We start from the raw sequence: 25,376 nt of genomic DNA, 5'->3' as shown, positions 1-25,376 counted from the left end.
ATCCCCCATCAGCAATGCCTATAAATGCTGCTGACCCATTTGACTTCACACACACACACACATCTGGACTGAGGCAACTCAATGCCTTTGGGATGTCCAGGTGCAGTTGGGAGTTTGAAGTCAATGAGAGAGAGAATGTGTCTGCATGAGAAAGACAGAGAGAGAAAGAAACATTAAACATGTGTTTTTTATGTTCAGACTTCAAAACTATTACTATTACACTAGATTTTTTCATTGTCTGAAGAAAAAGTGAGTGGTGCTTACATGTACAAAAAAACAAAAACAACATAATGCTATGGTTTTGCTATGCAGTTGTTGAGGTTTTTCCCCTTCTGTTTCTACTTTTAAATCTTCCCTAAAAAGTTATCTGTATTCTTTACGTTTTAATGCAGGGTGATCATATTCTTACATTTATCTCCAAGGTTTTGATCCAGTGTTGGATCAACTGCTGTTGTTGTTGGATCAACTTCTGTTGAAATGTGCTTTATAAATTAATAAACTAAACTAAACTTTTCTGAGTTGTTAGAGTGTTGCTATACGGTTGCTAGGGTGTTGGTGCAATATTGCTGAGGGGTTCTGAGTTGTTATTGTGTTGCTGTGCAGTTGCTAGGTTGTTGCTAGGCAGTTGCTGAAGTGTTCTCAGTTGGTAATGTGTTGCTGTGCAGTTACTAGGTTGTTGCTAGGCAGTTGCTGAGGTGTTCTGAGTTGTTACTGTGTCACTTTGCAGTTGCTATGATTGTGTGATTGTGCCGTTTCTGAGGTGTTCTTAATTGATAGTGTGTTGCAGTGCAGTTTCTAGGGTGTTGCTATGCAGTTTTTGAGGTGTTCTGATTTGTTAGTGTGTAATTCTGCGGTTGCTATGGTGTTGCTATGCAGTTGCTGAAGTATTCTGGTCTGTTTGTGTGTCGCTACGCAGTTGAGTTGTTAGTGTGTTGATTTGTAGTTTACACTGTGTTGCTATGCAATTTCTGAGTTGTGCTAAGTTGTTGTGTGTCACACTATGCAGTTGCTAGGGTGTTGCTATGTGGTTTCTGAATGTGTTCTAAATTGAAAGTGTGTTGTTAAGCAGTCACTAAGATGTTTTTTGATTGGATGCTAGTCATTGCTGTTGTGGCTGCTGAGGTGTTAATGCAGTGCTGTGCAGTAGGGTATTTTGCATGGTTGCCGTGGTTGCTGAGGTTTTTGAGTAGTTGTGCAGTTGTTAGGCTGTTCTGGGTGTTCACTGTATGTCTGAATATGAGAAACACTGAAGAAGTTTTATTTTTAAGAGTGACTGACTGGAAGGTCAGTAAAGGGCCAATGGCAACAAACCCCAAAAATCTACAAGAGCTCTTCACTTTATTTATAGTCTTTTTGAGGTGCTTGTATAGCAGTAGTGCTGTATTTGTAGATGTAGTGTGGGAGAGAACATGTCTTCACACCCTTAAACTGCTTTTCAAAACCATCTATCAGTATTTCTCTTTTTGTTTCCTCCCCTTCTCTACATCCAAGGCAAATGTTCCCCCCTTTATATCTTCCTCTTTGGCTTTTGTGTGTGTGTGTGTGTGTGTGTGTGTGTGTGTGTGTTTTTGTCTGATTTTTGGATGCAGAGACAGTGCAGGAAGCAGAGCCCATGGTGACATCACCACCCCTCTGTTCCAGCGCACATCTGGAAATGCTCAAGTTTCAGAACGAAAGAGAGGGAGAACAGCAAGAACGTGAGGGAAGAGTACAAACGAGCTTGGCATATCTGCACCACCAGCATGGATAGGGAAAGAAGGAGGAGAGAATAGGAAACGAGAGAGAAATGGAGCTGGACGGAAAAAGGGTATGAATTATCAAATCTGTTTAAGGTTTGAATCCCTCCAAAGAAAGTCAAAAGAAATTAAATAATAAATAGTCTTAATTATATTACACAGGCTGTGGAATAATTGATTCTGATTGGTCGAGTGCAGATTTTTTTTGTATAATGACAGTAAACTGTATAATTGACCATTGTCCCAAGCAAATGATTTCTCTTAAAGAAGTGTGTACAATGGAGAGAACTATTACACATTCTCAGAAAAAGAGGCACTATGATTCTCTCTGAGGAGGGAGGACGAGTATCGACTCCTCCAAATTCTCACGAATGATTCTACTCCTTCGAATACAGGCGGACTGATGCGATGACGAATCCAGGACTAAAACCCAGTTTTGGAGTGTCTCGGACTTGGTGGGTGGGTGGGTTTTCTGACAGCTGGCTGGAGGAAATCCTGTTTCCAGTCGACACTTTTTTTTTTTTTTTCTCGTTTCACCTCCACAGACATGCACAAACACCTCTCCTGCACCCATTTGGAAACCATTAACTCATAAGGACGTCCAGTTTTGGAAACCAGCCGTATCTCCCCTGGTTTCATAAACAAGAACTTTTCAAATTAAATTGTGATAGATTTTTGTTGTCATTTGGTACTGATCTGTGTTTGCCTTTATTGGCGTTTTCTTCTGAAAAACTGGCAAATTCATATTGAGCCAAAAGTACTGTAGTACTGTTGTGAATTTGTCATATTAAATTTGTATTATTTACAGTATGGTGCAGTTATGTGTTATCATGCAGATGGAACAACTTGTGATGTTAAGTATTCCAAAACTAAAGAAAAACTAAAAGTTGTCATTTTCAAATAAGTACAAATGGAATGAAATTATTAATGCACCAGTAAAACTAACTTATATTAAAAACTTTACTTAAAAAAAGCAAAATTGGTGTGTTTTTTCATATCCTATAGCGGTGTGATCTGTTTCTCTTTAACTGTGAGTAAAAGGGTTCGTATGGGGACCAGGAGAGCGTCTGCATGCAGTGTCTCTTATGTCCACTAGTGGGCAGATCGCCCTCAAACTCCACAAGTGGTCATGTGACAAGCTCTGCAAATGAAATCATTACCACACAGGCAGCATCTGGGTTTGCCTTTCTCCCTTTTACTGAGTTTCCCACAATGCATTTGTTTGTAAAGAGTACAGCCCTGCGTCCCAATGTGCATACTATCCACCCTATCTGCCCTAAATAGTATTGAAAATGACTAATATCACATAGACTTTAGGATGGATAGTGTGCACTTTGGGACGCAGGCCAAGTTTTAGAAAAGGGCAGCACATCAAACATAAATGTAATCCAAATTTGTGAAGAAAGTGCAGTGTTTTTTCCTTTAACTTTTGACTTCTCTTAAAAAATTTATAAAATAAAAAATAAAAAAAAGATTTTATTTATGATTCATATTTGGGTGTTTTTGAGTCCATACACAGTGTTAGTCATGAGACAGACATCATCCACTCCCATAGATGATTACATATTTGGAATAGGCCAACAAACTCTTTCATCTCTTGTTCTTTGTTTGTGTACCAAGGACATGGGAAAAACTAGAGAATGGCATAAGCAACGAATCTGTCCGCACTGCTAGCATGCAACGCTGCGGTGTAGACAGCTCGGATGACAATATCGTTGCATTCTCTCTTTCTGTCTTTATCTGTCCTCGGCCCTCTCCAAATCTGCGTGTTTCTGGATAAACTAACTCATTCATTGTTCATTGTTATTTTTTTCCCCACAAAGGCAACACACAGAGAAACGTGAACGTACACTCACTCCTTCTGTAGTCTGGAAGAGAGATGGTGAAATGATTTGCTTGACCCACAGGATAAGGTGGAAAGAATGTACCACAGCTGGTCAACACGTTAAAGAGGAGAGAGGGAAAAAAGAGAAGGGAGGGAGTGAAAGAAGCAGAAACGGCTGATGGGGGGTGGGTTGCTTATTTGTGTCATTTTTTCCACATTCTTGTTCTGTGACCAATCCAGCCGCCAGTCCAGATCTCACCCACTCTCTGGTCTGACTGATTTTTCCGTCTGTTTCTCGCTCCAGGGGAGCTCTGTGAAGTAGCCTCTGAGGGGCAGAGCGGTGCCCACGTGCCTAGCCGAAGTGCTCCAAGCAGGGATTCCCCTCGTCTTTACTTCACTGTTCCACATTCAGACTGCTGGCTGTGAGTTCTGCACTTTTCAGGTGGTTGGCTTTGAGTTCTAGAACATTCACATGGTTCACTGTCAGTTCTACAAATTTTCAGAGGGATAAATATAGGATCCGGGGGTTATACACTCACTATCAGTTCTAGAAGATTCACATGGTTCATTGTCAGTTCAGACATTTTCAGTGGGATATATGTAGGTTCAAGTACTTGCACACTCTAATGTGGAACTTTGAGTTGATGTTTTGAGTTCTAGGTCATTCACATGGTTCACTGTAAGTTCTATTACTTTCAGGGTGATAAATGGGGCTTCTAGGGTTTATACACTTGCTATCAGTTCTAGAAGATTCACACTGCTGATTCTAAAAGTGGAATCCACTTCTAACAATACTTACTGCTGTCGATTTTTGAGTTCTAGAACATTCACGTGGTTCACTGTTAGTTCTACAACTTTGAGGGAGATAAATGAGAGTTCTGGGGTTATACACTTGTTATCAGTTCTAGAAGATTCATATAGTTCATTGTGGGTTCTAAAACTGTCTGTCGGATATATGTGGGTTTCAGTCCTTCATACATCAAAAGTGAAACTTTGAGTTGATTTTTGAGTTCTAGAACATTCACATGGTTTACTGTCAGTTCTATAGCTTTTGGGGTAATATATGTACGTTATAGAATTTGAACGCTTCTTGCTCTCAGTTTTAGAACTTAAATATAACTTTGTTTGAGTCTATATTTCCTGTATGATGTAGAACTTTCAGATGGAATGTTTGAGATCTGGAACATTCACACTGTTCGTTGTTGGTTCTAAAACTTTCAGGTGAATTCATGTGATTTCTAGAACCTACAGATGGCAAGCTATGAAATGATTTTCTGCTCATTCAAGAACATTCGTAAAAATTTGTAGAAAATTGATGTTTTTTTTTTTTTTTGGTCAGTGCATAAGTTCATGAGATGAACTCACCCCGCCCCTCTCTTCCAAGCCGCTCTCTGAGAGATGGTAAACTTTAGCTGCATTCATCGTGAAACTTGCTAACTAGCACATTATGAGGAAAGGCGATTTGCAAAGATTCATTAAAAAACCTTACACTCACATCTTCTGGAGGTGAAGCTGGATCACAAATGATTCGCGTAAAGATAGACCTATTTAGGTAGATCAGGGGTGCATTCCCTTTAGAAACAAATGTAATCCACTGCTTCTTCAGCCGCTCAGATGTCGGGAGTAAATGACGACTGCTATATTCATTATTACATCCAACAACAGAACGCCTCAATCGCTTAGGTGACATTCTTGTCTACATCTGCTCCAGCGGTGAAACAATGGCGGACTGATGACAGCTCACTCAGGGCGGGTCTAAAGAAAGACACCAGTCCAGTCTGTGCTGATACGCTACTGTCAATCAAACAATCATGGGAGGGGCATGTCTGTGTGACGTCACACAGACAGGCATCTGCGATCGGCTCGATTTGAGAAAGGGGAAATGATTTAGCGAGATTAAATAAAACACTGGGTGGATCTTTATCATTATAGGGTGGTTGTTTACACACACTGCCAACACACTTTCCAGTTCAAACAACTTGTGTAGAAGAGTTTTATTAATCAAAATATAAATTAATCAAGTATAATCAATGTGAATATAGCCATATATGTATCAAGTTATTCTACTATTATAAACATGTTTCTGCCTGTGTGTAGAGGCCAGCATGAGAAGAGGATGTGCAGACATACATTTTGTACTGAAACTGCACATCCTGTTGTGACATTAGACAAAAACTATACGGTGGTGCCTCTTCTTTAATGTATATGGAGGCCTCCTGTCCGCTTCCTGAAAGCAGACTAGAGGCACATCCAAAAAAGGTAAACAATAAGATATAGGAAATGTATTGAACACGCCTTAGGAGAAAAATCTTTAAATAAGAGGGTGCAAACCCAGATTTGGGAGATTCTCTGCAGAGACTCTCGACTGCATTATCTCTGATAATAAAGTCTATATTTCTGGCACCAAAACTCCAAGACTTCAAGAGTGATTCTTCTTAGAAATGGCAGAAACTACCACACTTGTAAAACTGCATGTCGCATCCGATGACCCCTTTAAAACATGTTCGAACTGTAAAACATCAATCATTCTTATTGGTGCTTTAACCACTTGTCAGCAGTCATTTCCAGACCTACCAACTTAATCTCCAACTAGATATCCAATTATCTTTGGGAGTTTTGTTCTGAACAAACCAGCCTAGCAAATCACAAAAAGCCAAAAACACGTCCATCATGAATCCTTACAACCTCTGGATCTGTCCTGTTCATCCTTTTTGCTCATCACGTACTAGAAAAAAGCAAGAAGATTAAGCTTGAGGGGGAAGAGGATGGTAAGGGGAGGCTGGAAGTCTGTGTCCCAGAGTATGATCCCTCTGTCTGGAATGACTCAACAGGAAAGCATCCCTACTCAAGGTTCCACATCAGCAGCCCCACTTTAACATTCACGGGTGATTTCTGAGAGGTCGTATGTGTGTGTGTGTGTTTGTTAGTGTTTACAGAAGAAGCTCTCTGGAAAAAGAATCACCTCTCCATTGCTGTCATCCATCAACACTAAGCTAAACACACACAAACACACACACACCGATCTACACCAGACACATTAACCTAGAGACAACCAGCTAAATGAAGCAATTCAGCAAAGCTGGATTGTAAAATAACAATGTTTGGCAGTAAATCAGAACATATCCGGACGTTGACACATCAACCAAAGTATTACACACATTTGCCTCCACATTTCTCCAATATCTCATTGCCTTTCCATATGCTTCCCCTCTTTTCCCTCACTGTTGATCCTGGGGTTTTAGGAGTCGCTTAATAATGGAAAAAAAGCCAGAGAATATTTTCCAGCTCTCAAAACCCCAGAGCCCTCAGTGATTTTATGGAGTGAGTCAGGCTGTCTGCTGAAAAGAGAGAGAGGGGGGCATGAATAAAGAAAAAAATGGTACAAAAAGAAGTCAATTGTCTTTATACAGTAGGAGAAAACATGAATTTCTGTTGTTTGATTCTCTCCCTTGCTCACTTAATCAATTGTTTCTGACTGTCTCGTTTCCATTTAAGTTAAATATTCTCTCTGTGTTTCTCAATCTCTCTCTCTCTCTCTCTTTCTAGCTGGATGTTCTCCATGGATTTCTTGGCTCATGTGGTTCTCAAACCTAAGGACTGAAAGAGAGAGAGAGGTTAAGACGTATACGGAACAGAAGAACAACTGAGGTCTGATGAAAGAGATCCTTCATAATCATAGTAATTTTGGAAAAGTACCATGAATACCATGGTACTTTCTGAAGTACCATGTAAATACCATGGTAAGTAATAAATATATATATATATATACTATAGTACTGAAATTTATTGTTTTTATGCGGTATTCCAATGATGCATGTTCAGAATATCCCAATAATATCAGGGTACACAACCAAAATACCATGGCACATGTCCAAAAATACCATGGTACAGTACATGTCCAAAATATCATGCTAGTATAGGGGTCCATATCGAAAATATCCCAATAATACCACAGTACATGTCCAAGATGCCATGGAAGCACAATTTTACCATGGTACAGTACATGTCCAAAATATAATGATAGTACTATGGTGTATGTTCAAAATATCCCAGTATTATAAGGGACATATCCGAAATACCATGGTACATGTCTGAAAATACCATGATAGTACCATGGTACAGTACATGTCTAAAATATGGTAGTATAAGGGTATATGTCCAAAATATCACAATAATAACTGCAATAACAGCACAATATTAGTACCATGATACATGTGAAATAATATAATAGTACAATGGTACATGTCAAAAATATCACTGTAGTTCAGTGATACAGTATGTGTTCAAAATAGCATGATAGTTGTGCTTTTTTGTAGGCAAGCTATTTATGCTATACTTCAAGGTGCTTTAGATACTATAATTTCAGAGGACTACCATATATATGTCTTAAATCATGCTAGCACCATTGTACCTTTCTAAGAAAACTTGGTAATTCTGATACTTTTATGTTAGTGGATTTAGTTGTACCTGTTTTTCACTGTGGAACTCCAAAACACATGTCTGTAAAACCATGCAAAACCATGAAAGGGATTTTTGTAGTTGCAAATGATGCACTGCTTCACTGCTTCAATCACATGATGGATGTCATATACTTGTCTTTTTCATTGTCATCTGAGAGTCTTTAATGGCCGTCTGTGGTGATGTTAGTCTGGAATGTCAGGTTTCACTGAAAGGGAAAAACAGGAAAGTTGTACTTTGAATTGAAATATCATAAATCAGGGTTAATGTCACACCTGCTGACATCCAAATGACACATGCGTCCCCAGGCCAAGGCTTTTAAAATACAGCTGTCCTATAGTGAACGTGCGTGTGTGTGTGTGACTATGCGTGTGTTCCCAGGCCGCAATCCAGAGGAATCTGTTCAAACGGTTCAAAACTGACCTGCTCCTCATCTGAGCTGTGATTTACACCGCTGTTGTGTCCGTGTCTCTGAGCGAGAGGACTGACAGTGGCCATTACTGAACCCTAAACGAGCACACGCTGTCCCACCACACCGCAACTCCAGTGGAGAGAAGCCAGCTGATTACAGGTTTGCACCGCAAGCGAGCCGTGTTTTCTTTACTGACGGCTGTGAAGTTTCCATCTGCACAAATGCGGATGCTGGTTTTATGGTATAGACATACTATATCTTTCAGACTGACCATATCATTCTCTTCAGTCAGAAAAACATCACATTCACTTGTATAGGAAGTTAGCCCAACAGAGTTTGAGAAGTGTGATTTTCTTTATGGAAGAATCTCAGGAAAACGTGCATCTTGGTATCAGATTTTGCATGAAGAAATGCAACTTTTAGGTTAAATTTGCATTATATATTTTATATTTTATTGTAATAGCGTGTATATTTAAATATATTTATATATATATATATTGTGTGTGTGTGTGTGTGTGTGTGTGTGTGTGTGTGTATATATATACTGTGTATATATATCATACTAAGTAATTAAACCAGCTTGGACCAGACAAATATAAAACATACATGAAATTATATAAAATATTAACAATATATGGAAAATAATGTTTAAATTATATTGTGTAGTTATATTGAGTCATCAAAATTTGGACAGTTTTTTCCCAAATCAGCATGAATTCAAGTTAGTACAACAAATACTACCATGATGTGTGAATATTTATCAATATAATGTTTTTCCCCACTTTATAGTAATGATTTTGTGCATTACAGTCAAATTAATTAGGCAAAAAAGGACAAATCTTAGTTCATGTTTTGCTATGTGGAATTCTTTTTTATGACACTTAATGTAATATGTCTGGACTTTTAACTTTTGAAACTCAACTTTTTCTCAATTATGATGATTCCCATTAAATTTCCCTAAAATATTACTTTTAAAATAAATATATAATACTGTATTTAAAAATGTTTAAATGTTATTTTAAATATATTGTTAATATTTTAAATAGTTTAATGTATGTTTTATATTTTATTTATTTATTTGTCTGGTCCAAGCTGATTTAATGCTGAACATTAAAAATATTATTTTATATATTATGATAATGTATCTAAACATACAATAAATTATATATTTAAATGTATATAAATATTGTTTAAAATATTGTTTAATTATATTAATTACTTTTAGCATGTCACACACATTTTTGCATTATGTAAATTGGCCAAATATACCTAGTTATTGTGAAAATAATGTGACAATGTTCAAAATAGGCTTCACCCTATTTGATTAATGGTCTGTTCTGATGTGATGTAGGAAATGTAGTTTTCTGTTGTAATCTAACCCTGTTTCTCTCTCTCCTCTCATCCTCCTCTTATTTGTCTTTTCTGCTGTCTAACTCTCCGTTTCACTTCATTTCAGACCAGTTGCCATTTGTCTCTGGAAAAAAGCTGGGAAACTCTCAATAGTTCCAGGAAAACTCTTTACATTCTCACCAGAGGAGGGGTGTGGGGTCTATCCCACCATCACCCACCCTGCTTTCATCACATCCAGCCCCCTCAGAGGAGTCCAGATCAGGCAGAACCAGGTCCTCAGGAGCGGAGCGTGTTATCCGTGTAAATATGTCAGCTAAAAAACCCTGACACAGATTCAGCGCCACGTGAGTCATTTTGTCTGAAGGAATCTTGTCTGTCTCACTCCGTTGGCCTGTCTTTCTCTCGTTTATAACTTTCATGTGTGGTGCTTTTTCAGCATTTCCAAAGTCCCTCCCCTATGCTGTGATTGGCTGTCGCAGGCGGCTCAGGTGTGCTTTCATTGGCTCGGTTTAACGTAAGGCTCCAGGTGAAATAGCAGAGCTCCAGTCATGCATAAAGGTGCCAAGACACACACACACACACACACACATATAGCCAAAAACACAGAACATACCACATACACAAAGCAATGCAAAAACGGCATAAAATCTGAACCAGTATTACATAGAAACTACATTGATAAATACACATGTATTGGAAGTTGATAAAAAGTCCGAAAGAAGGACTGAAGTTAGTTCTGTGCGTTCACCATGCGTCCCCCACCCTCCTGCTGGACCATGCAGCGAGCTCAGATGATGTCAGAGAGAGAGAGCACATATGTTTCTGCTGTTACAGCAACCGTATGGAGAAAGAAAGGGGGAGGGAGAGAAAAGAAGAAAGGAGAGAGAGGAGAAAAAAAAGAGTTATCATAGACAGAAGGGGCTGAGGGAACTGCTAGGCGGACCGTGTCTGTGATAAGCCACGCCCCCTCTCACTGCACTGGATGTGAAGGGATAGAAGTTCTGTCTTTTCTTTGCAGTGTTGGTGAAGCTACTTTGAAAATATGTCAAGCTACAAGCTATCTATAATTTTGGGTAGTTAAAACTAGCAGATTGTAATTTATTTTTGTATGCTGAAAAAGAAAACATATTGCACTTATGCATTTAGCAGATGCTTTAATCCAAGACACTTAAAAAAGAGGAACAGTTCATCAATAGTAAATTTAACAAACAATTACAAATAAACAGCAAGTAACACTGAATTAAACAAGACATTTTGAAGTAGAAAAAAAGAAATAGTATATTCTTGTAAAATGTACTCCAATAATATTTGAAAAATCATTTTACAGTGTAGTATTTATCTCACATGGTTAAATGTTTAAAAATAGAACATTTAGATTAATAAAATAGCATTTGTAATATTTTATCTTTTAAAAATAAAAAAAATATTAATTTAATGATATTTAATGGGTTCAAAATAAACCAGTTTATTTGGTTATTGATTTATTAAATTCATTTTAAATATTTTGTCCATAATCTTGACTAAACTTGAACAGATAAATTTACACAAAATAAAACTAAAAAGCATCCTGATGTAGCCTACTAAGCTGAAAACTCTTAAAAGGCACTATATAAAAAAAATATTATTATTATTTTTGGTTTATATTTCTTATCCTGTTGGAAAATTGTTTTTAAGCATAAATGTATCCATATTAAATGTGGTTTGTGCTTAAAAGAATAATAAAACAATAAAAATGAAATTTATTTATTTATTGAAAAATGTACATAAAATATACTAATTTCACATGGACTTAAATGATTCAGTGAATCTTTTTTTTTTTTTTTTCTTGAGCAATTCATTTAAATGAACAAATGAGTGAACTTATTCACTTGCATCAGTTGACTTGGCTGTAAAGCTACATATGTAAAGCTACAAAAGGCTTATTTCTCTCAAATATTGTTCACAAATCTATCTAAATCTGTGTTAGTGAGCACTTCTCCTTTGCCGAGATACTCCATCCACCCCACAGGTGTGGCATATCAAGATGCTGATTAGACAGCATGATTATTGCACAAGCGTGCCTTAGGCTGGCCACAATAAAAGGCCACTCTAAAATGTGCAAATGTTTTATCTAAAATGTTTTATCACACAGCACAATGCCACAGATGTCGCAAGTTTTGAGGGAGCGTGCAATTGGCATGCTGACTGCAGGACTGTCCACCAGAGCTGTTGCCCGTGAATTGAATGTTCATTTCTCTACCATAAGCCGTCTCCAAAGGCGTTTCAGAGAATTTGGCAGTACATCCAACCGGCCTAACAACCGCAGACCACGTGTAACCACACCAGCCCAGGACCTCCACATCCAGCATCTTCACCTCCAAGATCGTCTGAGACGATCCACCTGGACAGCTGCTGCAACAGTCGGTTTGCATAACTAAAGAATTTCTGCACAAACTGTCAGAAACCGTCTCAGGGAAGCTCATCTGCATGCTCGTCGTCCTCATCGGGGTCTCAACCTGACTGCAGTTCGTCGTCGTAACCGACTTGAGTGGGCAAATGCTCACATTCAATGGCGTCTGGCACTTTGGAGAGGTGTTCTCTTCACGGATGAATCCCGGTTTTTACTGTACAGGGCAGATGGCAGACAGCGTGTATGGCGTTGTGTGGGTGAGCGGTTTGCTGATGTCAGTGTTGTAGATCGAGTGACCCATGGTGGCGGTGGGGTTATGGTATGGGCAGGTGTATGTTATGGACAACGAACACAGGTGCATTTTATTGATGGCATTTTGAATGCACAGAGATACCGTGAAGAGATACTGAGGTCCATTGTTGTGCCATTCATCCACGACCATCACCTCATGTTGCAGCATGATAATGCACGGCCCCATGTTGCAAGGATCTGTACACAATTCCCGGAAGCTGAAATCATCCCAGTTCTTGCATGGCCAGCATACTCACCGGACATGTCACCCATTGAGCATGTTTGGGATGCTCTGGATCGGCGTATACAACAGTGTGTTCCAGTTCCTGCCAATATCCAGCAACTTCGCACAGCCATTGAAGAGGAGTGGACCACCATTCCACAGGCCACAATCAACAACCTGATCAACTCTATGCGAAGGAGATGTGTTGCACTGCGTGAGGCAAATGGTGGTCACACCAGATACTGACTGGTTTTCGGACCCCCCCAGTACAGTAAAACTGCACATTTTAGAGTGGCCTTTTATTGTGGCCAGCCTAAGGCACACCTGTGCAATAATCATGCTGTCTAATAAGCATCTTGACATGCCACACCTGTGAGCTGGATGGAGTATCTCGGCAAAAGAAGGGCTTTTCACACTGCGCTTAACCCCGGGTTATCGTCGTTCTAAACACCGCTTTTAACCCCGGGTAAAGACGCGTTTCACACCTGTAATTTGAAAGCAGTGTTAGCACCGCATTTTACCCGGGGTTATGAAACCCTGCTCCGGAGCAGTGTTAGCACCGCATTTGTGGTGTTAACCCCGCATTGCAGTGCTAAGTTTGTTCAGTGTGAAACGGAGCGGTGTTAGCTTGTTCCTGCTGGATGCTTGGCAACAGACAGCCAATCAGAAATTGAGCAGAGAGGCTCATGTCACGTCAGTAACAGGAAACGCGCGTCGTGTAAACTGCAGCCAGTGAGAAGATAATATTCACATACTTTGCTCCTTGTTTTCTTTCTTTTGTACTTTTGTCTTTGTTTTCTTGCCTTTGTGCGTCATGAGGCCATTCACATGTCGCGCCTAAAAACGCGTTTAAAACGCTAAGCATGCCGCTTTCTCCTTCTTTCCAAAGCGCTGTAGCTTGCGCTCCCATGGCGTCTGCCGTTGCTAAGCAACCATGACCTGCGCTCTTCATGAAGACGCAGAAGTTTCAGCAAAGGATAAATGGTTTTCCAGCACTAAATCGCTTACAGTATCTCTGCTACTAAATTTATTTAAAAATGGCTATCCCTGCCTGTACAGCTGATCAGCTGTTCCTCAATCTTCGCTGATCTAAAGACATAAGCAGCGACGTTTTTAATAACTGGCAAGACGCGGGAAAAGCAGTGTTGCCTGCTGTGCTGTTCGTCCAATCAGAGACAGTGACTCCGCAAATATGCAAATAAGAACGTTAACCGGGGTTTAGGAATGTACCGTGTGAAACGTCTGTTAATGAATACCCAGGGTTAACAGTTAACCCCAGGTGTATGAGCAGTATGAAACGTGATTACAGATAACCCAGGATTCCGCTTATCCGGGGTTTAGGATGACCCAGGGTTAACAATTTCAAGTGTGAAATGCCCTAGAGAAGTGCTCACTAACACAGATTTAGACAGATTTGTGAACAATATTTGAGAGAAATAGGCCTTTTGTGTACATAGAAAAAGTCTTAGATCTTTGAGTTCAGCTCATGAAAAATGGGTGCAAAAACAAGTGTTGCATTTATAATTTTGTTCAGTGTATAATTCAGTTAGTAGTCTCACTTTTTCTGGTGAGTTCGTCCCCAATACTGGTTTCTTATGCATTCTTTTGTGTCTGTGTTTTGTATTTCTTTCAGATAAACACACATATAGAAAAAGGTGGGACTTTAACCCTCTCTAAAGTCTTCAGAACTGTCTCTGTATATCCTGCAGTCGATGTTGCATCCGCTCAGACCATGAGAAAGTTTCAGAAATGTGGTCTGTTTGTAAACGTCTTCATGTTGTGTTGATCGCGGATCCGGAGAGGAGCAGCTGTTTTTTATGACTTTAAATTTATGGCTCGTCTGACTGTTGGTGGTTATTATGAATTGAGTTTGCTATGATAATGATATGAAGTTCAGTGACTCATTCATGTTCCCCTCGTCATGATTCACTGCAAGGAAACGGCAAGTAACATGCAACGTGTTGCACTGTTATAATAATTAGTTGCATTAATCCTGTTTTAATTATGCTGACGAAACATGCGAATGCAGACGCTTGAAGACTCAATCAGTGTGTAAAGGGTTAATTGTTTGCTTGTGTAATGTAATATTGATCAGGTTTGCACACACTGACTCTCTGAGCCTGTTTGCATATTTAGAAGCACTTAGATTGCAGGATAAAATGATGAAATGTTTCACCGACAGTGAGACATGAAATATAGCTGTTCAGAGCTCCAGAATCCAGATTACAAAGTTCAAAAACCCAAAGGCAATTTTCCTAAAGAGTACAAGTGAGAGCTGGGTGTGTGTGTACATTTGTGTAAAGTGATGTCATACTCACAGACAGGCAACTTTATGATATATAACTCTTAAAGGGACAGTTTACATCCCGAACATTCATACACTGAAAAACAATTAATTGTGTTTTTTTAAGTATATATTTATATATTATGTATAATTATTATATTCATATAACACATGCATATAAATATATATTGCATAAACACTGCTAAATATTAGGATAATAAAACCTAATTCAACATATCTTCTGAAATCCTCTTAGTCTTTTTTTTATTATTATTTTTTTTATTATGCACAATTTTGCTTCATAGTTAAAATTATCTTGTCTAAAGAGTGTTTGTTTTAATGGACAACAATATTAATTAAAACTTAATTAAAAGAAATTTCCCAATATTTATTTATTTTTAAATAATTTGTTAATCTCTTTCTCTCTCTTTCTCTATTTTATATATATATATATATATATATATATATATATAGCTTTTTTTAAAGTTATTTTCTAACCTAGTCAAAAAACAACAACTGCAGTTTGATTGAGATTAATTGGAATGGACAATGAAAAAAAAGATTTTTGAGTTATCTGTTTTTGCAAATGAACTCTTCATATATATATATATATATTTCAGATACAAAAGCCTCTAAGTGCCATCTGAAATTTTCTTCTAAAATGAGCGTTTTTATCAAGCTTCTATATTTATGTTCAGCTATTTCACTTTAATTGCATAGAAAAGGACCTATACATTGTCATTAGAATAAAATGATTGATCCTAAACGTAGGAGCCTGATAAAAATGTTCATTTTCGATTAAAATTTCAGATGGCACTTAGAGGCTTTTGCATCTGAACTCTTAATATATATATATATATATATATATATATAAAACTATATTTATATAACTTTCTATTCATCAAGGAATCTGGAGCACAATTATTCATCAAGGAATGAAGCAGCACAACGATTTTTAATATTTATAATAGTAAGAAATGTTGCTTGAGCTGCAAATCAGCTTATTAGAATGATTTCTAAAGGATCATGTGACACTGAAGACTGGAGTAATGATGCTGAAAACTCAGCTTTAAATCACAGGAATAAATAATATTTTAAAATATATTCAAATAGAGACCAGATACTTTGAATTGTAATCATATTTCAAAATATTACAGTTTTTACAGCATTTGTGATCAAATAAATGCAGCTTTGGTGAGCATAACATTAAAATCTTACCGACGGTGAAAACTTCATACATCTCAAACTTTTTGCTTTAAATTGCTGACATGTCAAGTTCTTTCTCTTCTCAGTGGCAGAAAAGAGAGAGGCTTTGGCCAAACGTGAAACAGACTTTAAACCTGATGGACAATAATTTAAGATTAACCTTTCCAAACACTGTTAAAAACATTCATTTCCTGTTTCCACCACACACACACAAACAAACACACACGTGATAAGACACGTGTTTACAAACCAAATCTGTGTGAAAGATGCCTGTCCTCATTATTCCTTGGGAAAAGACAATACACAGTATAATTCACTGAAATAAACACACACTCAGCCCAATTGAACCAAGAAGGTTTATTTTTGCAACACCATTTCATATTGAATGTATGTCAAAAATATTGCTTGTCTCTGCCAGTTTGAAGTGGTTTGCTGGAGTTTCTCTCTGGTCCAAGCTGGCACAGATCTTTGATCCACTGGGCTCCAAAACCTGGCATGACCACCCTAAGCTTGTATGACCTGGTTTTTCCAAGCAGGAACTGCTGATGTGGTTTTTCAGCTGGTGCATTACATGTTACAGATGTAGTCCCCCTCGCGCAGCTCTGTAACTGGCCTCACTGGGCTCATTGCGGAGCTGCTCTGTGGGGTTCACCTTAACTGAGTGGTGTTCTCCAATCATTATTCACAAACGCAACCTACAAAGTCATATATTACTCAAATTTACCCCTCTAACGCTGGATCCAGTGGGGGGACACCAGCGTTCTCACACCCGCACACTTCCCAGCAGTATGAGTAACCAGGCCTGAGTAGAAAATCTACTGTAGCTCTAGTGCTTCAGTATAACCTCATTAGGAAAAATCAACATGCACACAATGAACTACAGAGACACTTACTCATACTGGAAACCTGTAATGTAATGCTCACCAAGTCAACTAACTTGCCTTAAAAGGTCCCATGTCCAAATGTATCCCATAAAGTATGCCAAAAGCAGTATGTGAAATGTGTAGTATTTATTAATATATATATAATCTATGTAAACTTGAGATTTTATTTTATTTCATTATTTTATTTTATTTTTAATTGAACTTCATAATCTTAATGAGTTTTATATTTTATTTGATTGAAAGACAAAGTGTTTTTATTTTATTATAAAATGTAGTATTGTTTTATTGCTATACCAAATTTAAAACATAAAACTTTATTGCTATATAGCTTTGTAAACTTAATGAAGTTTTTATTTTATTTGATCTTATTATTTGTTACTGAACAAATTCAGCAGTGCTATTTTTTTCTGTAATGACACGGCCATATTTTATTTTTGCATTAATCTCACTGGGTTTATGAACAGGCCAGTAAACTGTTTATTTTATAGGTTTTAAATGTCATTTCAAGACAGATTTTGGTTTTAATGAAAGATATATAGGAGGATTCAATTGAAATGTTTAATTTGGTCTTGAAAGTAGAAGTTTTGTATAAGTTTGTTTTGAGGTCATGTTCATAGTCTTGAGAAAATGACTAATTGTTTCAGGAAATGTGCTTTAGTGAGTGATCAAAACTGTTGTTTGTGTTTTTTTTCTGTGCAGTTGGTCTTTCCATCCCTCTCTTGTACACATTACTCATTGTATCGTTTATACGGTTTGATTAAAGTAATGATCAGTGAGAACAGATATTTTATTTGCCACATCAGACACAGGCCGTCTTTACATCTGCCAGTGGGTATGTAGGTGATGTTTGTGTGTATGTAAATGGTTTATATCCCCTAAGTGTCCTTAATAAATGTTTATTTTGTCTGGTCCAGGGCTTTCCTCATCACGGGCAGGGCACGATGTGTTTGTGCACGTGTGCATGAGTGTACAAGCGGCACATCTTCTTCCACAATGGGACTCTGAAATGACTAGGTCATGCAAAATTAAAGAAGAGAAAGCAAGCAAGAATATTATGAGGTCAAATATTTATTGAATGACACAAATTTTAATTGATTATTGAATATGAATAGATTATTATTTCTTAATTTAGATAGGCAAACTTTCTCAAAATGTACTCCTAGAATTGATCATTACATATTTAAAAGAATAGTTCATCCAAAAATGAAAATTAGCAGAATTGATTTTTTAACTCCTCCTCAGGCCATCCAAGATGTAGATGATTTTGTTTCATCCTCAGATTTGGAGAAATGTAGCATTGCATCACTTGCTCACCAGTGGATCCTCTGCAGTGAATGGGTGCCGTCAGAATGAGAGTCCAAACAGTAGATAAAAACATCACAATAATCCACAAGTAATCCACACCAGTCCATCAGTTAATGTCTTGTGATGCCAAAAGTGGTGAGCTTGTAATAAATCCATCATTAACATTAAATTCATCAAGTTCTCTATCCATAATATTGCTATCTCCAGTAAAAAAAAAAAGTTGTCATCTGAATCAGGAGAGAAATCTGCACAGTTTACAAATCCATGCAGTCCAAAACAGTTCTAAACAAAAATGCCAGTGAATTTTGATGCGAGAGGACAACATAGACTTCTTCTCTGGAGGAAGAGTTATTATGGATTATGGACTCATATTTTGGCCAGACGTGATGGTTAAAATTCCATAATGATGGATTTGTTTATTGCAAAAAAGCAGCTTTTATTTCACAAGACATTAATTGATGGAATGGAGTGGTGTGGATTGTTTTTTTTTTTTTTACTCTCATTCTGACGGCACCCATTCACTGCAGAGGATGCAATGATGAGTAATGATTTCAAGCTAAAAGGGTGAGTACATTTTCAGCAAATTTTCATTTTTGGGTGAACTACTGTATTCCTTAACTGTAAACTAGTTAGTTGAATAATCCAGATGTGCCACATGTGGTGGTGATGTTGTTCTTATTATTTCCTGCGTGTTTGTTTGAAAGGAGATTCCAGTTTGAAGTAATTTGAGCTGTTGACTCACACACTGGTGGTCTGTAGATCAGCACAGGGAGACTATGAATGAATGAATGAATGAATGGTGCATTTATATAGTGCTTTATTGTGTATTGCTGTAAACCAGAAGCGCTTTACAATCATGGGGGGGGGGGGATTCTCTCCTCAACCACCACCAGTGGTGACTAGAGATTGCTGATTACCTTTACCCTCTAGTGTTCTTAATTAAAATAAATAAATAAATATATATATATATCCAAATATGTAATTCTTGCATTTTATGTTTAATGTAAACATCCTTTGAATGGTTCTAGGTGATCCGAGTCAGTTTAGGCTGACTAGCAGGTTGGGCTGTTTATTTCCTCAGGTTGGACTGTTTTCTCAGTCAATCAGCAGGTTCCAATAGCACTTTTCAGTCATTTCACCAGTTCATATGTTTATATAATCTGTGACACCAAACTACACACTACAAGCAACTTCCTCACCAAAGTTTTATTGTGTTACTGGCTTCCAGTGTAGACACAGAAATATAATTAGTCTGGATAATGCATTGAATAAAACATCTTTCTGTTTTGAGGCCTAACATAATGTTAATGTAGTCATGCAGTTGAGGTTTGGTTTTATGGCTCAGTATATTGTCTTTTTTAGGTAAAACCATCAAAACTGCAACTGAACTGGACTGATAATGCAGTTTCGTTATATGAAAACATGAAGTTTTTTGTTCCTTAGGAATTTTTTTTTTTAATATGTTCCAAATGTCCTGTAGAAAGTAAATGACTGAATTTCAATGAAAGGTTCATGCCACAGTATTTTAGATGGTATTTTAGAAAATCGAATAGCTCAAAATTCACTTGATTGGACACTAACATCCACAAACACTGACTTAAAGTGAGTACAAGAAGAGGTCAAATGGAGATTGTACCTCTTTTTTCGTCTCTCTCTCTATGTTTATGTATTAGAGAAGATTCTAGACCATATGGCTTTTCCGTTCTGTTCCATCACCCCTCTGTACAGAACGAGAACACAAACCTCCAGGTCCGTATGGAGCAATCCGAGCCGCTCCGGCGTCCTGCTCTGCCCAGCGTGCCTTTGTGGGAATAACGTAATCAAAAGTGGGTTTGTATTGGGGAAAAACAATTGTGTGAATGTCTCTTTTGCCATATAATTATATGTTCAATCAGTGGGGAGAGGGAAACGCTGTGTGTGTGTGTGTGTATGTGTGTTTAGAGTTCACAGTGTGTTCGCTTGAGGCTGCTGTGTTCAGAATTTCCGAGTGTGAGCTGCCAAAAGTTAACAAGACATTTACCATACATCATACCACACGCTCCCTAACCAGCACACATTACACTATCAGAGCGAGAGATGAGGCTGGAAGTTTAAGTTTAGGAACAACCTTCTTTACAAATCTATTGTCTGTCTGTCTGTCTGTCTGTCAGTCATCCATTCACCTATCTGTCTGTCTGTCTATCTGTCCGTCCATCTATCTACACTGAACAAAATTATGAACACAACACTTTTGTTTTTGCCCCCATTTTTCATGAGCTGAACTCAAAGATCTAAGACTTTTTCTGTGTACACAAAAGGCCTATTTCTCTCAAATGTTGTTCAAAAATCTGTCTAAATCTGTGTTAGTGAGCACTTCTCCTTTGCCGAGATACTCCATCCACCTCACAGGTGTGGCATATCAAGATGCTGATTAGACAGCATGATTATTGCACAGGTGTGCCTTAGCCTACATGAGGTGATGGTCGTGGATGAATGGCACAACAATGGGCCTCAGGATCTCGTCACGGTATCTCTGTGCATTTAAAATGCCATCAATAAAATACACCTGTGTTCGTTGTCCGTAACATACGCCTGCCCATACCATAACCCCACCGCCACCATGGGTCACTCGATCCACAACACTGACATCAGCAAACCGCTCACCCACACGACGCCATACACACTGTCTGCCATCTGCCCTGTACAGTGATAACCGGGATTCATCCGTGAAGAGAACACCTCTCCAAAGTGCCAGACGCCATCGAATGTGAGCATTTGCCCACTCAAGTCAGTTACGACGACGAACTGCAGTCAGGTAGAGACCCCGATGAGGACGACGAGCATGCAGATGAGCTTCCCTGAGACGTTTCTGACAGTTTGTGCAGAAATTCTTTAGTTATGCAAACCGATTGTTGCAGCAGCTGTCCGGGTGGCTGGTCTCAGATGATCTTGGAGGTGAAGATGCTGGATGTGGAGGTCCTGGGCTGGTGTGGTTACACGTGGTCTGCGGTTGTTAGGCCGGTTGGAGGTACTGCCAAATTCTCTGAAACGCCTCTGGAGACGGCTTATGGTAGAGAAATGAACATTCAATTCACGGGCAACAGCTCTGGTGGACATTCCTGCAGTCAGCATGCCAATTGCACGCTCCCTCAAAACTTGCGACATCTGTGGCATTGTGCTGTGTGATAAAACGGCACATTTTAGAGTGGCCTTTTATTGTGGCCATAAGGCACACTTGTGCAATATTCATGCTGTCTAATCATCTAACACAGCTTTAGACAGATTTGTGAACAATATTTGAGATAAATAGGCCTTTTGTGTACACAGAAAAAGTCTTAGATCTTTGAGTTCAGCTCATGAAAAGTGGGGGCAAAAACAAAAGTGATGAGTTTATAATTTTGTTCAGTGTATCTATCTATCTGGCTATTTGTCTGTCTGTCTGTCTGACTGTCTGTCATCCATCCACCTATCTGTCTGTCCATCTATATATCTGTCTGTCTGTCTGTCCGTCCGTCTAAATGATACCAAGCATGTTTACACAGATATATCTCCTGCAGCATGATGGGAATCTTTGGGAGTTTCTGAAAGAGACACACAGCATCTGTTGGGCACATGTGCTGAAAGGTGAGTCAGTTTGCTAAATTCATGGCCTTTAAAATTGCCATTATAGGACAGAACCGATCTGCTTTTTTAGATGTAAATCTTCTCGTTATCAGTGTAGTTCCACTCTCAGCTGTTTCCTGACCGAGAATATGACCTTTGACCCTCCCCACTGATATTCAGTTGAAGGGTTTAAACTCACTAAGAGAACGTGAAGTTCGTTTAGTGAGTTTTAGCAGCACTAAAGGCTCATGGGTAATTGTTAGTGAAGGACTGTCTGCGCTGAATGACATGGAGGATCTGCATGTTCTCTGAGTCACAGACGTTCCTCCAAACAGCATGTGCTGTCAGTTTATCTGACCGCAGTCTTGGGCTGTTAGCAGATGCTCTGGAACATTTCAGCAGGGACTGATTTGTCATTCATCCACTGATCTGGAGAAATGACACAGAAAAAGAGGATTTTGGGATGATCTGAATTTGTTTATTTCATTTAAAACAGAATGAGCTCCTCTTAATAGTGGGTTTGATGTTCATTGAGGAGGTTAATGTCACGATCTCCTGCAGATTTACAGTAGCTCAGCAACGCTGAAGACAGAATGTGACTAAACTGCATAAATTTAGTGGCTTCAGAAAGTATTTGGACAAAATCTCAAACCAAGTGGTGTTCATTCTAAGGAAAGAGAACACAAACATTTTTAAATCAAACAAGATCACTTTTTGTTTATCAAACTTTTATTCATCACTATCCATTTTTAAAATCGTTTAACAGAATGTTTGGAATTCTTTGGCACTTTTTTGGAATTTTCAGAGCAACTGAAGCTGCTGTAGAACATCTCAAATGCTTCTGAAACACAGCCGAATGAAATAATGCTGACTCAGTCAGTGCGTGGCTTTGTTCCATACGGTCATGTTCCCTACGGGTCCTTCCACTGCAGAGATTCCACACCGCTCACTGGTGGAAGAACACGTAGCACTTTAAACCAGGTCTGGAGAAACCTCTCACGCTCATTCATGAAGGCTGATGAAGCTCCAGATGTGTGGAGGACTTTTTATAGCATCTGTTACTGGCACAGACATGAACATCTTATAGCTGGAGTCACTTTTAGGAACTCAATGTCCTGTTTCAAAATGAAATCTAATGAGTCCAGTGTGTGTTCTGACCGACTAGCAAACTCCACCAAGTTCATGTTCTACTGAAAGATGCTTTCAGATGTGATGGCAATTTTTAGGTCATACTGCAAATTTTTAGTTGGAGTCAAGTTGTTCCTGAACACAGTTTTTCTTGTTTTCAAGCCATTTCCTTAGAGCTTTTACAGTGTTCTTTGAGATAGTAGAATGAATAGAATAATATATAAATAAATCTTCAGCTAAAACTTCAGATGGAGTTACCTAAGTGCTCACAGCTAACGGGGAACATTCTCAGAACTTTGGCTTACATTCTGGCAAGGTTCTCTCAAATTTATGAACAAATGTTCTTCCAGTAACATTAATGGGCACCTATTATGCCCCTTTTTACAAGATGTAATATAAGTCCCCAGAATGTGTCTGTGAGGTTTCAGCTCAAAATACCCCACAAATCATTTAATTTTATCATTTTGAAAATGCCTATTTTGAGTGGAAGCGGAAACAGGCTGTTTTCTTGCATGTCTCTTTAAATGCAAATGTGATGCTGTTCCCCACCCCCTTTTCCAGAATATGGCTGTGCCTATACAGCACATACCTCAGAGAAGCTGCCAAAAAACATCTGTGGTTTTTCTGAAGCACGCACACAGAAAGCGGCTGTCACAAGGCAAGTGAGTACTAAACTAACTCTTTCGTGTCTTATTGCACTTGTTTATATACAACTGTCAAATACACACAAATTTATGTTACAAATACACAAGTTACAAAAACACAGTCAGTTATGTCTGTGAAGGTAAACAGCTGGGGAAAAATCGCATGTAGATCTATGTATTAAGTGACAGCAGTGTAATGTACAGTACCTATACTGCTGACTACGTGTATGTTAATTTCATTTAGGGTGGTTGTGTACATATTGCCAACACATTTATGTTTAAACAACATGTAAAATTGAAATTTGCATAATAGGTGCCCTTTATTAGAATGTTTATTCAAACTTATCTGGTCTTTAAATGTTTCAGAATGTTCGGAGAACCTGACAATCCCACAATGTCTGCATAACGAAAAATGAAACGTTCTGATAAATGGAATCTTCGTATAACCAAGCAAAAAGGCGTTTTGAATTTTGAAAGAACATTCAGAAATAATGTTTTCATAATTTAATTGAAATGTTAGCAAAATGTTCATAGAACATATTTTTGTTACATATACATTTACATTAAATGCAGTCTTATTTACTGTAATTCTCTCTCTGTTTTCTTCATTTGAGCCAATTAGTCTAAATATATCCCGATCTGACTATTCCTGGGAATCTCCAAACATAATCTTTAATGGCCTCTCATTATTTAAGAACATGAAGTCTGTGTGAAACTGAATTACTCAACAAACAGCCTCAGATCTACCCTTCAAAACACACAGACTGTGGCCGCACGCAATTAACAACAACCACACGCTCTGGATCTGACTCTGGATCAGTTTTAAGCAGCCACACGTATTAGCACAGACACATGAGCGCTGTTCTCAGATCAGTGCTAGTGGACACACAGGGTGGAGTGCAGACAGACAGTCAGTGAGACATGTTCAATTAACATCACAGGCGACAACTTTCTATGCTTTCATGTACGATTTTTAGCTCACGCAGTTTGACTGTGATGCTGACCAGTAGAATAATAGTTATAGGAATAAGTTTCCTATAACTGCTTGTCAGTGTATAGATGAATTATTGAAGTCATCGGTAACAAGGTTGCAACATCTGTGTCAGTTCAGCAACCTGTATGTATAAGTACAGACAAGAAAACTGTAGAGTGTATGAGATATTTAATTGCACCGCTAAAAACACACAGGGTGGAGCGGCAGTCACTGAGACATGTTCAATTAACATCACACACGCCACACCACAGGGATTTTATGTACAATCTTCAGATCATGCTAAAGAAAAAAAACAGCATCACAAGTTCTATATACACTACACTGAGAGGCTGACGTCGCTCTGGCAATGAAGAATTTCAGTGCTGTTTGCATTTTTTAAAACATGTTAATGGGACAATATTGAGCTAAAGTACAGTTTATACATAATATATGTATATGTATAATCAGGGATGGGCAGTATTTCAAATACATGTATTTAAAATACGTATTTGAAATACAAAATACTATTTTATTTTTAGATACCTTTGGAAAAAATCAAATGTATTTTGTATTTAAATACATTTAATCTTAGTATTTCTGTATTTTCAAAATACATAAAATACTTTTTGCCAATCAACCTCTTTATTAGACTGCTGATTTCCTGTATCAACTAGTTCAGACATGCC

At 38.2% G+C, this 25,376-nt stretch overlaps 2 long non-coding RNA genes across 2 annotated transcripts; both read left to right on the top strand.

The window, feature by feature from the left end:
• Nucleotides 1-7,146: 7,146 nt before the first annotated feature.
• LOC131529026 (uncharacterized) lies at nt 7,147-10,339 on the top strand. The gene is made up of 4 exons (XR_009267980.1): nt 7,147-7,301; nt 8,401-8,590; nt 9,888-10,125; nt 10,218-10,339. It is a non-coding gene; the product is annotated as an uncharacterized LOC131529026 (long non-coding RNA).
• An 11,458-nt stretch (nt 10,340-21,797) lies between these two features.
• On the top strand, nt 21,798-24,234 carry LOC131529025 (uncharacterized). The gene is made up of 3 exons (XR_009267979.1): nt 21,798-21,966; nt 23,635-23,735; nt 24,084-24,234. It is a non-coding gene; the product is annotated as an uncharacterized LOC131529025 (long non-coding RNA).
• Nucleotides 24,235-25,376: the final 1,142 nt, after the last annotated feature.

Source organism: Onychostoma macrolepis, chromosome 21 (genome assembly GCF_012432095.1).
Source record: "Onychostoma macrolepis isolate SWU-2019 chromosome 21, ASM1243209v1, whole genome shotgun sequence".
In the NCBI taxonomy this organism is placed as follows: Eukaryota; Metazoa; Chordata; class Actinopteri; order Cypriniformes; family Cyprinidae; genus Onychostoma; species Onychostoma macrolepis.
The sequence above is the reverse complement of the archived record's forward strand: the minus strand, read 5'-3'. Positions and strand labels throughout refer to the sequence as shown.